The 18,022-nt window shown below is 35.0% G+C and overlaps 1 protein-coding gene across 3 annotated transcripts in view; it reads right to left on the bottom strand.

Annotated features, from left to right (window-relative positions):
* The window catches only part of LOC106157169 (uncharacterized), a 41,812-nt gene that overhangs the window by 20,344 nt on the left and 3,446 nt on the right, over nt 1–18,022 (bottom strand). For 2 of the 3 annotated variants that reach the window (XM_013532696.2, XM_087014298.1), the window contains exon 3: nt 17,605–17,681. The exons of the other annotated variant lie outside the window; for it this stretch is intronic. The gene's annotated coding sequence lies outside the window, so the exon portion shown is untranslated. The remainder of the gene's footprint in view (nt 1–17,604; nt 17,682–18,022) is intronic. 3 annotated transcript variants of the gene reach the window in all.

An 18,022-nucleotide genomic window follows, 5' to 3' on the forward strand; every position in this document is an offset into this window, starting at 1 on the left:
TGCGAATCATGTGTTGTTGTTTTTTTTTTTGAAAAATAAATATTAATAAAGCTGCCACCTCTTAAAAAACAAAGGAATGAATAAAACAGACAAAAATAGATAAATAAAACACAAAAGCATGCAGAGAGCCTGACCACACCAGTAATAAATGTTTTCCTTCTAATTGGCCCTTCCCCAGCATACTGAAAAGCAGAGATATCAGTATTTGAGATTGAGTGGGCCAAAATTGATTGGTTGAGGATATTAAAATGCATCGACTCTGCAGTCGTGCCTAATGGATGTGCAGTGGCATATATAAATATATTGCTGCCGCCGCAACGCCAATAATTTGAATGGTATGGCAAAAACACTTCTTTATTTTTCTTCTGTGGGAAGTGGGATATACAATATATCACCTAATCTCATCAATTTCTTTTCAAACCAAAAAGAAAGTTAGCGCTGAGGGATACCAAGTATTTGCTTTACGGACATAATTACAACAGAAATATATTGTTTTGGATCGTAATGCCTACAGAAATTTCACACAAACCTAATTTTACCATTCGTTTTATTTTGTGTGCATTGCAACTTAAAATAAAATTTTGGGCATTTAACTTTGGTTCATTCTGAAAGTGACCATGTTAGCATTAATCTAGATCACGAGGATGGTACTTAATTGTAAAACTTCCTCATTACTTTCAGTGGTGCCTTATCTTATTTGTAAAACATCTCTATACAATTACACCATGAGCCGATTTTATTAACTAGTTGGAAATAAACCATGAGTAATCCCTGCACTCTAGCTGATGGTACAATTACTAGTACTTCCCAGTATTTTATTCAATTAGATAGTGACTTAATTTATTTGATTTATAAAATTTAGAAAAATGAATTATTTGTATACTTCCTAATAGACCTGTTATGAAATATCAATTGAAGTATTGTTATTCTTATTAACAAATTTTTTATTGATTTATTCTATTATTATAATTTCTATGCATAATAAGTGCATGACAATTTTGTAATATTAGATTGTGAATTTCTATGAAAAAGATAATTCTTGGATATATCAGTGGTGATACATTAAAACATTAAAATCAAAACAATTAAGAAAACAAAATCTTAATGAGCCAAATGACTTAATAACAACTCAAAAATAAACACACTATATTATCAGAACATATATTTGCAATAATATGCCACATTTGGATATTCCAGTAGCAGTGAATAATAGAATACAGAGCATCATTTGGCCCAGCTTTCATCTCCCGCTCAGTTTGCAGAGGTGGAAAGAAAAATCAATACCAACTAAAGCACTGCCTAGATTAACATTTCAGTTATAAGTTACACTATGCTCTCACGGGGGCCAATAGCTATTACTTCAGGTCAAGAAATGGATTCAAGAGCCCAAGGGATTATACCCACTCAAATGGCTTTTAGGAATCCATGAACAGGGCCTTATAAAGGACCCTCCATGTCACAGCAATGTATAACAAATAATGCCCATGTTGATCTCTCAAGTGCTTTCTAAAGCATTTGAATTCACCTAATTATGGCAAATCTGAACAATTTTATGACACCAAAATGCAATTATCATTTTTTTCTTTCTTCCGTCTCTCACAATTATGTTCAATATATTTGCGTTTCTTGCCAGGCTTGTATGTCTGGCAGTGCAGAAATGCAATTAAACCACATTTCTTTAAGTCCTCTCCAATAATGATCAATTGATTCATCAAATGCCATAGATGATTAAAATAAGAGTCCAATCATTCTGCATTGACAATCTCTAGTTGCAAACGATTCTCCCTCAATAAAGATATCAGAAACAATTCTCTCGCCAAACTTTTTCATTAAACCGAGAATACAAAAGAGGCTGCCTATAATAAATGGAATTATCGCCACTTACGTTCCCGCACCTGGACCTAAATGAGGGCTTGATTACTAGGAAATCATAAAAATCCACCTCATTGGTTGATGCCATGACACTGATTACTAGAAATGGTTTTAATTATAAAAGCCAAGAGCAAACACCTTTGGTTGACTTTGGTGTAGTGTGGATTATATTAATCCAAATCACTGCCCAGTGAGAAATAAATAGACCTGAGGTTAATTTCATAAAACACCTGCTCTAGCCTGAACATTGCTCTAAACTTTCAGACCAAAATTTAAGTATATTTTGAGCTAGGATATATCAGAAATATATATGGCATACCGTACCAGTTTTATAACAAGAAAAATATTCCTTATCTTCCACATCTAAACTTACTTTCTGAGAATTTGGGTATTTTTGTTTAAAATAAAACTAACAAGCCAGGGTTTGATTAAGATCTAAATTTTGACATTCCTGTCACACTTTTTGCCACTTTACTGTGGACAGGCCCATGTAGTCCCTAGCATTTGTGGTGCTTTTTAATTTTGTTGCTATTGCTCAATAGAAATTTTTACAATTTTTAGAATTTAAGACTTAAAAAATATAACATCTGTAAAATTCAAAATTCTCCATCATTGAAAAGATTGATTTATTATCATATTTATTAAATAACCATCTAATAGATAACCACCAAGACTGAATTGATTCTAAGGCTGCAATCACAACCGAAGTTGATCCACGGGTCAAATATGGCCAACCCACTTGAAAGCTTGCAGCACAATACCCACGAGGAATGTATTCAGTGTCCATTAGGAGACTACTGGTATTTGTCAAGTTTGAAAGGTAAAAACTGTAAAATTTCATCGGTCTCATAAATTTCTTCAAAAGAGGATTTTCTGCCAACGTAATTTTTTTCGTTTTGAAAATTTCGGCGAGTTTTAAAATGGGCCTCTCCATAATTCTGAAAAGTTTGTCACTTAAAGGGATAATAACTCTTTGTTTTGGCCAAAAAATGAATTTTCCTGGAGTAAACAACAATTTTCCCATACTTACCAATGGTTAATGAATCCATTTTTACATTCAAAGTTAGTCCCTGGTTTTTTTCTAAAATGTTTGGTTTTTTGTTAAAATCTCTTAAGAGATTCTAACAGAGTATAGCCATCAATGGAGGTCACGTGGTCTAAAGACAAGCTCAGATATCAGAATAATAGCTATAACTGCCGTTTTTGTGGTAAAACAGAATGTATTATATTTCTATGAGTTATTCACAATGTTTTTATTGTGAAATATAGATCTCATATGAAGAGTTATTATCCCTTTAATATGGCCATATTTTTCAGCTCAAACATAAAGGTAATACATCAGCTGATTCAAGACAATGAAATGATCAAGTTATCATTGACAATAACGCTCTCAATTGGGGAAGGGAACAATAGTGAGCTACTGCGAGTGGCTACTTACTGGTAGACATGAACCATTTAACTATATCGTTTAAAAGCAAAAAGTTGGACTTCCTGTAACTTTTTAAGAAGTTACAGATGGTAATTTTAGAAGGCCTGACACCCAATCTTGGGAAAACCCTGCATGCAATAAACATTGATATTAAGTGTAATGTTAAATATGCCGTGTCCAGTTTATTATGTAAGGTTGTAATTAGGCTTATCTTGACCCCTTTCCTCTATCTGCAGGTATGTTTCTTACCAAAAAAAAAACAATTTTCAACTTTCTTTTCAGGAAAGTTAATATAACGAAATTGAGATGCACTAATAAACAGATTATCATTTACCACCAAAAAGTGACTTTAGAAGTAGTGATAAATATCCTGCAATATATGTGGAACAAGGATGAAAGCCGATAAGGATAAAAGCCCCAAGGTCTGAGTTTTAAAAATTTAGTCATATCCAAGAGCCACGGAAAGATAATTTAGAAAAATTTTGTTGGATTTACGCAATTTCAAATATTAATTAATTTTTAAGCAACAAAATTTTCAAGTTTTTACCGTAAGTGGTTCAGCCATATTTGAACCATAGTCTTGTTAACCTGCTTTTCAGTTTTGTTGGTACCATTCAATAGGAGTGTTCTAATTTTAAGAATTTATGTTTTAAAGAGGTACAGTATTTGTACTTTTTTCAATCATAAATTCCCATTTGAAAAGATCAAGTCATTATCATAATAGTCTCTACAATTGGGAAGTTTGTCAATAGGAAAAAAACTAGACAGAAAGGCTAGCATATGAACACAGAAAGTAAACTTAAGACTTAACAAAAAGCGCCTGGTTTTATATCTATTGGTAGAGTATCTATTGGTAGAGTAAGGGAACATCTACATGCAGAATCAGATTTTCTACTTCTAGAATGTGAACACCTACAATAGGAATATTGATAGTAGATTCCACAAAGTTGAACCCATTGATTCTAATACTAGACTTATTACAGAGAGTCCAGTAAATCAGGTGAGAATTGCTGATCAATTCTATCCCACTGATCAGTAAATAGAGAAATGATGAAGAAATGCAAATCCACATTTATTAACTGCTCTCTGACCTGTCTGTACATACTGGGCACTCGCTTGCAGAGCGTGCATGAGAGAGAGAGAGAGAGAGAGAGAGAGAGAGAGAGATTTTAAAAATAAATCTGAGATGGCCCAAGGAAACTTGTATTAAAATTTACCCAGCAAACTCTTAAATATTAAAATACTAATATTCATTGCTTTAAAAAAATGACCAGAATGCTTCAATTTCTAACTTTTATCTTAGGGTCCGGCTCATGTATTAATCACGTGTCTGTGGCCATCAAAATGGCTGATGCATGGCCTGGGACAATTCACTCTTCTTTCAATTTCCTCCCTTTCTCAGGAATAATTAAGTAACCATGGCAACCTCTCTATCACTGTGCAAATGATTCTGCATGCTTGATTCTATTTATAATTATTTTTTTGTTCGAAAGTGCACAGTGTACTGATCTGTATACGACTGTAGAAAAAAATCGATTGGTCTTTTTCCCCCCTACTTCTAACCCATGCTTTCAGGTCGTAGCTATTTATTCCACAACGATACGCTTGATATGCATTTATAAACCTTTCTGTCCTAAGAGGGCGCAGCCAGTGAGACAAACACTGATATTTTAGAAGAGAAAAAAAATCAATGAAAGTCCCATTTCTTCTGTAGTTGAAGCTATGGACTGTCCAATCTTGCTATTTGATGAAAATCTATATTTCAATTCTGAATAATCCAGCAGTGATAAGCCAGCAGAGTGGAAGACACACACACACATTTGTCCAGCTAATGATCAATGAGGGTCAGGAAAAAAACTAGACAGCAAGGCTAGCATATGAACACAGAATGTAAACTAAAGGCTTAAGAAAAAAGAAAAAAAAACAAGGCAGCAAAGCTGTCAAATGTACAGACAAAGAACAGAAAATAAAGATGCAAATAAGTGAAAAATTAAATTTTCACAAAAAACTGTTAAATTGCCACAAAAATTTACCAAACAGACTACGTTGCCTATTGAAGCTGTATGTTAGACCCATGTTTCTTTCCTGTAAGTTTGATAACAGTAAGTAACATGATTTCCCTTAAATGGTCATCATAGGAGCAGTGCCCAAAATAGGAGTTTCTTCAAATTTTGATGCAACATTACATAATGTTTAACAGCATAATGACAATCAAATGTTATTAATAACATATTAGTAACACGGACATTCAGAAAATGTGACAAGCAAAAGTCTTCAAGATCATGGAACTTCAAAGTCACACCTTGAAAATGCCAATATGTGAAAAATTAAATTTTCACAAAAAACTGTTTAACTGTCAAAAAAATAATAAATAAATAAAAATACCAAACAGACTGCATTGCCTACTGAAGCTGTATTTTAGTCCCATGTTTCTTTCCTGTAAGTTTGAGAACAGTAAGTGACATGATTTTCCTTAAATGGTCATCATGGAAGCAGTGCCCAAAATAGGGGTTTCTTCAAATTTTGATGCAATATTACATAATGTTTAACAGCTTAATGACCATCAATTTTTAATTATAAAATATTTGTTTCACAGATATTCAGAAAATGTGACTAGCAAAGGTCTTCAGGCCCATGGAACTTCAAAGTCACGCCTTGAAAATGCCAAAATGTAAACAAGACAGCACTGTTCTGAAATGGGTTTATTTCCATTTTTAACACTTTTTTAACATAAAACAAAATAAACATTTTACTGCCATTTTATATGACCAACTAAGAAAATTGATGAGATGGGAAAAGTATCAATAGAACAGTGTTAAATGTCCAATTTCCTCCATTCTGAGATTCTGAACATAGTGGATGATTGAATCTGACAAACTGCAATGATATGAGTTTATTTCCATTTTTGACACTTTATTACACAATACATGATAACAAATTTACCATGTTTTTTACATGATCAACTAACGATGTTGTAAAGATGCAGGAAATATCACACAAACACTTTTAGGCATCTTATTAGTTAAATAATGAGACTGTTAACATGCCTAATAATTGAATCTGAGGAAATGTGAAAAACAGTATAACTTCTAAAATAATGGCCCGATTATGCTGATTTTCGAACTCAACCTGCGTTTTAGTAAGATTGACCACCCCTGTGAGTATAATTACAATTGGCCAATCCGTTTTTCTTATATTGTGTTATCAGTGTTGTATTTATATTGAAAATAGTGAAAAAACAGCATAAATTCCCTAAAAATGGCCCAATCATGCTGATTTTCACACTTGACCTGCGTATTATGAATATTCATCAGTTCTGTAAGTTTCAAGTCAAAAGGTAAAATGGTTTTCCACTTATCGTGTTATCGGTGCTGCATATATGCTGAAAAAAGTGAAAAAACAGCATAAATTCCCTAAAAGTGACCCGATCATGCTGATTTTCGAACTTGACCTGCGTATTATGAATATTCATCAGTTCTGTAAGTTTCAAGTCTAAAGGTAAAATGGTTTTCCACTTATCGTGTTATCGGTGCTGCATATATGCTGAAAAAAGTGAAAAAACAGCATAAATTCCCTAAAAGTGACCCGATCATGCTGATGTTCGAACTTGACCTGCATATTATGAATATTCATCAGTTCTGCAAGTTTCAAGTCAAAAGGTAAAATGGTTTTCCACTTATCGTGTTATCGGTAAAAGTGCACGGCGACGACGGCGACGACAGACGCAGATGACGGCTATATGTACAGACACATCTGTGTCTGTACATAAAAAGAATGAGCTTGGGTTCATACAGACAGTTCAATCAATCAATCAATCAATCAATCAATCAATCAATCAGGTAGAGTGCCCGATCCCTAACTTTGACTGCAGTCAGTGTCATTGTTTTTTTTTTTATTCTTGATATATATAAGCTTCATCTCGAGTGCCTTCCAAGAAAATCTATGAAAGTGTTTTTTTTTTTCGCTCTTATGCTCTTTTTTTCAAACTCTTTCACACAGCCTACAGGAAGTTATGATCTTTGCTGGAAAAAAAAAAAAAAAAAAAAAAAACTGCATTCACTAATGACATCCTTTCTCAAAATAATGTTTTTTATTATACAATACCATTTCAAGGAGCTAAATCTGGAATAGTGTGGTCACATAATATTCATATCCAACTCTAATCCTGTATGCTCCAGGAAGTCAGGGGTTAGAAAGACATTTGTCGTTATAACAGTATTCGCCTGCGTAGGAAGGATGTTTTGAAAAGCTACATGCTTCTAATTGATCGGAAAAAATAAAACAGAGGAACAGAAAAGAATGTATATCAACCTCAAGTAGAACTTCTTTCACATATCAATTGTTGAATTGTTGGAGGGATGTCTTGAAAAGTTACGTTTCTAATTGATCAGGAAAAAATCAAAGGAACAGATTAAAAATTATAAATCTGAAGAGAACTTCTTTCATATATATCAACTGTTATGTTTAAAGTTATAATAACTCTTAGTTTTGGCCAAAAATTGAATTTTCCCGTACTTACCAATGGTCAACGACCCCATTCCGGCATTCAAAGTTAGCTAGTCCAGGTTTTTTTTTCCTAAACATTTGGTTTTTTGTCAAAATCTCTTAAGAGATTTTAACTGACCGAGCCCTCTCTGACACTGCTTAGTCATGCGATATCGAGCGATATTTTCTGGTAACCTACTAAAAACTGCAGGAAAAGCAGACAACAACAACAACACTATAACAATAATATAAGATTCATAAGATATATTCGTCTTATTGCTCAAAATGCATTTATATGTACAATGTGTGCAATTCTGGGCTTTTCGATATCAGATGTACTGTACAAAAACTCGCAACTTATGTCTGCGGATTGCATCATGCGTTTGGCGCCATATGTTATTTTAGTCTCAAATGAACGTGAGAATCCGCGTGACAACTCAACGTCATTGGCAACGGATGCCTTGACAACCAGGAAGAAAGGCATTGAAAGCCCTATTGACAAGCACAGATTTTAGTTTTACTACAAAAACAGCCGTTTCAGTGGAAAATGCAACAGAATATATTTCCATGCATTGTTTACAATGTATTTCTTGCAGAATTTCGAATTTCAAAGGAAGAGTTATTATTGCTTTAATGTTTATTTGAATTATTTCCATTGTTTTTATTCATATTCATTTTTATTTATTATAAACTAATAAGAATAATTAAGCTTTAAGTACTTTTAAGACTGAGATCTATAATCATCACCATTCCAAACTGCTGTTCAATGGCTTCAGGATGAAACATTTCATACATTATAAATTGTTTATCATGAACCTTTCTGAAGAACATCTTTGATCATAATTTCAGAATTTGGATTTGCTTTTTTTGTTCAAATCAAATTAAGAACAGTTTTATAAAATAAAGGTATTATAATAAATGAGTGTAAACACTAAGCATCAAAGGAAAAGTGTCAAAAACAATCAAATGATCACAATCAAACGTATTGGTGTATTTTAGCCCATAATTTGCCCCCTAGTATTCTCTACAATTTTGTCTACCTTAACGCACCATTTCCCTTTAAAGAACATAAACTATGTCCAAGAGAGAAACACAGACAAAACGTTCCAGGGTCAACAATTAAAACAAATCAATTTCCAGTATATTTTTCATTTCCTGACTATCAATATTTCTCAGTGCACTGCAAGAATTCTGATATATTAATCATTTATTGTGCCTCTTTATCCTATACGCTTTCTGTCTTGAACACTTCTGGATATAATTCTATCACAATTTTGAGTAAAAGGGGTTTATAATAAGAATAAACTCGAGACTTAAAATTGCTAGTTCAGTTTCTCTGTAATATGATGTTCTAAAGGTTGCAGTTGTCTCCACCCAGCTGTTTTAAACATCTAAGTAAAAAGGTGGCAGGTGCCAGACAAAAAAAGACAGATAAGTGAGAGATAAAGATGACAGAAGAGAGAAAAAAGAGAGAGAGAGAGAAGTGTGCAGAGAGAGAGAGAGAGATGACAGAAGAGAGAGAAAGAGAGAGGTGCGCACACACACACACACACACACACACACACACACAGAGAGAGAGAGAGAGAGAGAGAGAGAGAGAGAAGATTGGCATGCAGGTGGTGGCTGTATGAACACAATTACCCAGTATTCTGTATACAGTGACATTTGATTAAGTTCCCCAGAGACAGCCAGGATACATTAGGATGGAAATCCAATTAGCATAATTGAAGCCCAGCATATGAATAATACATCAGCATGGCCTGGTGCTCCATGATATGAACAGGGTCGGGCTGAAAAAAACACAACCACTCATCTTGCTGACATGTGCACTAATGCACTGTAGCTGAGACAATAACGCGGCTTTCTTCATAAATAGTTTTACAGATTTTCATACTTGAAAAAAAAAAAAAAAAAACATTATAGACTGTCTAAAAAATTGCAGTAAGTCATCTAATATAACACTAAAAGTCCTTACATGAGAAACACGCATAGTTTCTTATGAATATCATAAAGGTCATGGCATAACATTTCAGAAAACGAAAAAAAGAAAAGAAACTCTCAAGAGGCGATCAAATTAACACCATTATACCATTTATGTACTGGTATAAACATTTTAAGGGGAAATGTTGGAACAAAAGAAAAACAAAAAAGAAGAAAAGAGGTGGCAACATTTGAGAACTGCCAAAGAGACACTTAACAAAAGCTGTTTTTGCACTGCTGACACTTTCCCCCAGCAATGTATCTGATTAATTCCAAGTTATTGCACCATTATCTTGGCCATGCTTATAAACTTCTGAAAAGGTCTCTCCACTTCCATTAAATACAGGATGAGACTAAAAAGAGATAAATTACCTCTTGGTTCCAGGAGGCCTTAAAGCATCATGTCAGTTGCAACCACAGGCGCAATTAGGGGTAAGAGGTGAGGATGCAGTGTGGGGGGGGAGGGTCTGGAGATTGAGGTGGGGGATGAGGAGGGTGAAGGGTGGAGGGGTGGGGGGTGGAGATAGATGTGGGGATGAGGAGGGTGAAGGGTGGAGGGGTGGGGGGTGGAGATAGATGTGGGGATGAGGAGGGTGAAGGGTGGAGGGGTGGGGGGTGGAGATAGATGTGGGGATGAGGAGGGTGAAGGGTGGGGGGGTCTGGAGATAGAGGTGGGGGATGAGGAGGGTGAAGGGTGGAGGGGTGGGGGGTGGAGATAGATGTGGGGGATGAGGAGGGTGAAGGGTGGACGGGTGGTGGGTGGAGATAGATGTGGGGATGAGGAGGGTGAAGGGGGGGTGGGGGGTGGAGATAGATGTGGGGATGAGGAGGGTGAAGGGTGGGGGGGTCTGGAGATAGAGGTGGGGGATGAGGAGGGTGAAGGGTGGAGGGGTGGAGGTGGAGATTGAGGTAGGGGAAGAGGTGGGTGAAGGGTGGGGGTGACAATTGGTAATGTTAAGGGGGTGAATAACAATGTATTATTGTCAAAGGAGAAATGACAAGACCCCTTCCTCTCTATTTTTAATAATTTCTGCTTAATTTCTATCCTGCTGCCATTTTCCTACATTTAATACAAAGTCCAGCAAATTTCTAGAAAAAAAAATCAATGGAGATACTATCTACTGGACAATGAAGAGAATGATGGCTTAATGCATCCAGTTCAGACAGATACAGAAGAAAATCACTGATATGGTTTCAGAAAACATACAACATTCCGTTCCATCTTCACCCTGCCTTGTCATCAATAATCAGCTCTGTCCATGGTCCTGTTTCACTAAAAAAAAAGCCTCAACCTGCAAGTTGGCTAACTTTTAGACTGCTAAGTTAAGTCTACTAAGTTAAGTCTTCTTTGACCCCAGATTAAAAAATGGCAGTAGACCAATTACATTTCATATTGTGCCTGTTTTATAGCAAGAAAGACGCTGCTAATGTTTCAGAACATAACCTTCTTTATTGAATGGAACATGCATTTATTCTGAACTGAAATAGACCAAATCCTTGGTCCAAAGTTTATTTAATTTTCGGGTTTCACTTCTTTGGTGAATTAAAGCAGCAACTGAACTGAAAGCATAAAATGTCTTTCCGTGTCAGGCAATACACAGACATATCACATACCAATGAATACTTTTAAATTAAAAATCACAGACCGGTTTACAATCATCATCATGAATCATCCATCTTCTTGACAATGCTGCACATTTCTCACATCACTGTACTTGACAAATAAATTAACCAAGTGAAAAACAAAAATCAATTCAGTTGTATGTTTCGACAGTTCTAATGGGGATCGGCCCTTTTTTTTTGCTTAGACAGATTACAAGTGGACTTTGATTAGCTGTGACACTGAAACTGATGAATATTTGAAATAATTCAAGCATATCAGGGGATAAAGATTGGATATTGCAAGGAGGACGGATTTTCTTTTTAAAAAAATCAAATTCTGTGATGTCTTCTTCATCTTCAAAATGAATCTGGACTAAAAGACATTAAAAGAATTTCAGAAATTAAGTCATTAAACTTTTTTTCACTTTTTACAGTAATTATTCATAAAGTTATAACTGCTAATGCTTCATTTTTCAAAATGCATCATTTTTACGCTCTCTCTAAAGCACACCTTTTAGCATACACTCGGCTTTTTAAAATTTATTTTTGAAAACCCTGTCACACATACTCAAGAAATGGTACATAAAGTCTATCAAATATATTTATATATTCTGAGTAACTACGCGAGTACTGTACTGTACAAAATGGCCTGGAAGTCAGACGACGGGTCAATGTTGACGCTCCTTAACCACTGATGCCAGAAACCAATCTCAAAAAGAGGAAAAAATCGATAGAAACCTTGTTTGGTTGCCCAGTCTATCAGTTGGTGCATTATCATAGATTTATGAGAGTTGGCTGGCAATTGGCTTCAAATCTCACATCACCAAGTGGGCATTCTGCAAAATCTGAAATCACTCGTGATTAATTTCATTTTACATCATATGTCTGGTGTGTCTTAACATTATATTCATTTCCTAGTATTGTAGCATTCTTCATCTATCACATTCAGTCTTGTTCCATGCCCAAAACTAAATTGTCAATACATGTGTTCTTAGACCCCTGAGAAACCAGTTGAGAAAATTTTGATAACAAATTCAAATATATATAAAATTGCAATGGGTTAGTAAAAAGAAAATCTGCTAATGATTTGTCATTTTTTCTGGTTTTACTATTCAGTGTCTTTTTTATCAGTTTAGAACAAAATCAGAGTGTTGTGGAAAACGGTGAGAGGGGCATACCAGATAAAAAGAAATAAAAACTTGGAACACCATACCTTTGAAGGAAAAAAATCTAAACTGATAGTAAAGATAGCAGTGTTCATTAAAAAAAATGTCTGATTTTCCCTGACTTTACCCAAGTACTTTAACTTACAAGGGAGTGTGCCAGACAATAAAGCTAATTACAATAACTGCGCCTTTGCAAGAATCGCCACTGAGATAGATCGATCTTTCTAGTATGCTAACTTCTATTCTGAACACAGCCTCACTGTGCATGTGTGCACAAAACACGTGGAAACATAAACCTCTTTTACGATCTTCTTCTGTTTAAAGAGGAAGAATAGTTTTGAGTTACAATTGATGTTACAAATAAAAACAGATGGAAAGACACATTAGATAAGAATAATAAAAGGTTGCATACTTCGCATGAACATGACTTTTTGTGCGGCACCAGCAAAATTGTTCAAATATGAAGGGCAGCTGAATTTTCACTGTGGGATTTGGTTTCCCTTTGCTGTGTGTGAACAGGGAAGCAAATCAAAATTTTTACAGGAAATTTGAATTTGAAAAATCCAGATTGTGAATGAGGTATCAGAATATTCTAATTTTTAACTCACATTAAATGCTGCTACATGGTTAAACTAGAGGATCAGAGAGGCGATACCGCCTCCAAATATTGTACCACCAGCTGGAGCAAACGCATTCGTATAGACCACCACATACACAAAATAAGGGACACAGCCACCAGTTTTGTGCTTGACAAGCTGTAAAAATGCAATCAACAAGAATTTTTTAAATATTGCAAAAAAATATATATGGTACAATCAAATTTAAGTTCTTCGTAAGGTAGGTCAAGGGTCAATTTCAAGGTCACAGTAAATTGCCAGTATATGACTTCCTATTCAAGTTCAAGAGTAACTATGGACCTATCTCTGTCAAGTTTGAAATTAAAAGAGAAAGAAATTAGCAGAGTTCAGTTCATGATAAAAAGTAGGTCAAAGGTCAATTTCAAGGTCACACTTAGATTGCCAGTATAGGACTTCCTATTCAACTTCAATAGTAACTATGGACCTATCTCAGCCAGTTTTGGAGATAAAAGGGAAGCAAAATTTGCAAAATTCAGTTCATGGTGAAAAGTAGGTCAAAGGTCAATTTCAAGGTCACATTTAGATTGCCAGTATATGACTTTCTATTCAAGTTCAATAGTAACTATGGACCTATCTCTGCCAGTTTTGGAGATTAAAGGGCAGAAAAGTTTGCAAAGTTCAGTTCATGGTGAAAAGTAGGTCAAAGGTCAATTTTAAGGTCACATTTAGATTGCCAGTATATGACTTCCTATTCAAGTTCAATAGTAACTTTGGACCTATCTCTGCCAGTTTTGGAGATAAAAGGGAAGCAAAATTTGCAAAGTTCAGTTTATGGTGAAAAGTAGGTCAAAGGTCAATTTTAAGGTCACATTTAGATTGCCAGTATATGACTTCCTTTTTAAGTTCAATAGTAACTATAGACCTATCTCAGCCAGTTTTGGAGATAAAAGGGAAGCAAAATTTGCAAAATTCAGTTCATGGTGTAAAGTAGGTCAAAGGTCAATTTTAAGGTCACATTTAGATTGCCAGTATATGACTTCCTTTTCAAGTTCAATAGTAACTATGGACCTATCTCTGCCAGTTTTGGAGATTAAAGGGCAGAAAAGTTTGCAAAGTTCAGTTCATGGTGAAAAGTAGGTCAAAGGTCAATTTTAAGGTCACATTTAGATTGCCAGTATATGACTTCCTATTCAAGTTCAATAGTAACTTTGGACCTATCTCTGCCAGTTTTGGAGATAAAAGGGAAGCAAAATTTGCAAAGTTCAGTTTATGGTGAAAAGTAGGTCAAAGGTCAATTTTAAGGTCACATTTAGATTGCCAGTATATGACTTCCTATTCAAGTTCAATAGTAACTACGGACCTATCTCAGCCAGTTTTGGAGATAAAAGGAAAGCAAAATTTGCAAAATTCAGTTCATGGTGTAAATTAGGTCAAAGGTCAATTTTAAGGTCACATTTAGATTGCCAGTATATGATTTCCTATTCAACTTCAATAGTAACAATGGACCTATCTCTGCCAGTTTTGGAGATAAAAGGGAAGAAAAATTTGCAAAGTTCAGTTCATGGTGAAAAGTAGGCCAAAGGTCAATTTTAAGGTCACATTTAGATTGCCAGTATATGACTTCCTATTCAAGTTCAATAGTAACTATGGACCTATCTCTGCCAGTTTTGGAGATAAAAGGGAAGCAAATTTTGCAAAGTTCAGTTTATGGTGAAAAGTAGGTCAAAGGTCAATTTTAAGGTCACATTTAGATTGCCAGTATATGACTTCCTATTCAAGTTCAATAGTAACTACGGACCTATCTCTGCCAGTTTTGGAGATTAAAGGGCAGAAAAGTTTGCAAAGTTCAGTTCATGGTGAAAAGTAGGTCAAAGGTCAATTTTAAGGTCACATTTAGATTGCCAGTATATGACTTCCTATTCAAGTTCAATAGTAACTTTGGACCTATCTCTGCCAGTTTTGGAGATAAAAGGGAAGCAAAATTTGCAAAGTTCAGTTTATGGTGAAAAGTAGGTCAAAGGTCAATTTTAAGGTCACATTTAGATTGCCAGTATATGACTTCCTATTCAAGTTCAATAGTAACTACGGACCTATCTCAGCCAGTTTTGGAGATAAAAGGAAAGCAAAATTTGCAAAATTCAGTTCATGGTGTAAATTAGGTCAAAGGTCAATTTTAAGGTCACATTTAGATTGCCAGTATATGATTTCCTATTCAACTTCAATAGTAACAATGGACCTATCTCTGCCAGTTTTGGAGATAAAAGGGAAGAAAAATTTGCAAAGTTCAGTTCATGGTGAAAAGTAGGCCAAAGGTCAATTTTAAGGTCACATTTAGATTGCCAGTATATGACTTCCTATTCAAGTTCAATAGTAACTATGGACCTATCTCTGCCAGTTTTGGAGATAAAAGGGAAGCAAATTTTGCAAAGTTCAGTTTATGGTGAAAAGTAGGTCAAAGGTCAATTTTAAGGTCACATTTAGATTGCCAGTATATGACTTCCTATTCAAGTTCAATAGTAACTACGGACCTATCTCAGCCAGTTTTGGAGATAAAAGGAAAGCAAAATTTGCAAAATTCTGTTCATGGTGAAAAGTAGGTCAAAGGTCAATTTAATGTCACATATAGATTGCCAGTATATGACTTCCTATTCAAGTTCAATAGTTACTTCGGACCTATCTCTGCCAGTTTTGGAGATAAAAGGAAAGCAAAATTTGCAAAATTCAGTTCATGGTGTAAAGTAGGTCAAAGGTCAATTTTAAGGTCACATTTAGATTGCCAGTATATGACTTCCTATTCAAGTTCAATAGTAACTATGGACCTATCTCTGCCAGTTTTGGAGATAAAAGGGAAGAAAAATTTGCAAAGTTCAGTTTATGGTGAAAAGTAGGTCAAAGGTCAATTTCAAGGTCATAGTAAGATTGCCAGTATATGACTTCCTATTCAACTTCAATAGTAACTATGGACCTATCTCTGCCAGTTTTGGAGATATAAGGGACTAGATGTTATAATTTTGGAGTTACCATAATGTGCCTTAAATTTCGTACAGAAAAAATTAATTAAAATAAAGAAAATGTCATTTTGGTCAAAATTCTTGAAATAGGAGGTGCTCTGAAGTTTCAGAAGTTCAAATTTGATGAAATAATGTCATTTTTGAACACAAGTTGTCTGCTTTGCCAAGCCTTATGTTTTATTTTTCCAGAGTTCAAAATTTATTATCCATTACCGTACTGCACATTTTGCTTTTACCACCAATATGTACTTTTTGATACAGCGTAACTCGAAAACCGTATGGAATACAAAAAAACCGAGACCAATTCCAGTGTTGGGCTTTACATGCTCTACAAAATGCAAAAAAGAATGGGTCTCTAGCATTAACGGTTCCCGAATTAGAGACAGTTTTCAGTTTCGGTATCTTATGGCCGCTACTCCCGTGAAAATGCACCGATTGACCCCAAATTCATGGAGATGAAAGATGACCTGAAGGGTAACACTTTCCAATAATATTATTGGTTAAGTCTGTGTGGTGTCTGAATAACAGGGCAAAAAAAATTTTTTTCGTAAAAAATTTCATTTTTTTGAAAATTTTGGCCCATTTGACCTTGAAGTAGAGGTCAAAGGTCAAATCCAAGGGTATATTTGAAATCTACACATATGACTTTTGGAAAGCCGTCTATAGAAATTTTTCCCATAACTCCTTCCGTAGGGTAGATAATTAGCATTTAATTTTGCCATTTTTAGACAAGGGTGCATTGCAATGAGTGCCACACCCAGACCCCAATACCGACAAAGCCCAAATTTTACGTGGAACGAGTTGAGATTATAGGTGACCTAAATCCATGAGATGGGTACGGGGGCCCTTACCGTCTAGGAGGAGAAGCGGTAACAGTAGCCGTCCGGCGGAGCCGGCGGAGCCAACGGAGCCGGCGGAACGATCCGGACGGGACCGAAACCATGTGTACCGCCAGCGCTAACGCTGGTGGTACAATGACTTTAGTAACCAGTGAGAGTAAGAATCATTGTCAATACAATCACAGTTTGCCCTTGGGGATACGTTAAAAGACTGAAAAAAAAAAAAAAAAACACACACACACACACACACAGGGTAGCCAATTAAATTATTTGTGGTGCTGCTCAGTAGGCTAAGATTTATAGCTTACTAGTACTTTGCTTAGGCTCATTTTTGACTTGAGTCATTTTATGAAACAGACCCAGAAACCAACATAAAGAAGACTAGATCATTATCAAAACACATTCCAGGTAGACTTCAGGTAGGGCAGTTTCAAAGTAGATTTTAAGATTTCACTTGCCACTGGACTATATTAATTAAATGGAATAGAGACGATCATTCTCCACATGAGTCATATATAGGACTTGAAGCCCTGAAATACAAAGGCAAGTCTGGATAAAAATGTCAACTGCAGTTTTCTGGAGATGTGCCTCCATAAAAATGAGAATGATCAATCAGTAAACTGTCATGCCTAATGAACTAACCTTTTGTGTTTTTCCAGCGAAGACAAGTACTTAGCTGAACGCAAGGCAAGTTTGGAGGACTGTAAAATCTGCAAATTCTAAAAGAAAGAGATGGCTTCAGTTATTTTATAATAATTATCATGTTAAAGACTACTTAATTAAACTTGAACTTGTAAATTAAAAAAAAGTAGAAATTAAACCAAAGTCTAATATACTTTTTGCATGTGTTCAACTATACCTTTTTTTATAAATTTTAAAAATAAAAAAGTAAAAATTATAGACTACATAATTTTAAAATCATTTTTGCATGTATTTGGATAATATTCTCAATTCAGTGATAGGGGCACTCATCAACTCCTGATATCCCACCAGAATACATGCAGGGCAAATATTTTACCAAACGCTAAACATATCCATGTAAATGCTTAGTATAAGATAT

The sequence above is a fragment of the Lingula anatina genome, chromosome 5 (genome assembly GCF_051362555.1).
Source record: "Lingula anatina isolate TDL-2025a chromosome 5, LinAna3.0, whole genome shotgun sequence".
Classification (NCBI taxonomy): Eukaryota; Metazoa; Brachiopoda; class Lingulata; order Lingulida; family Lingulidae; genus Lingula; species Lingula anatina.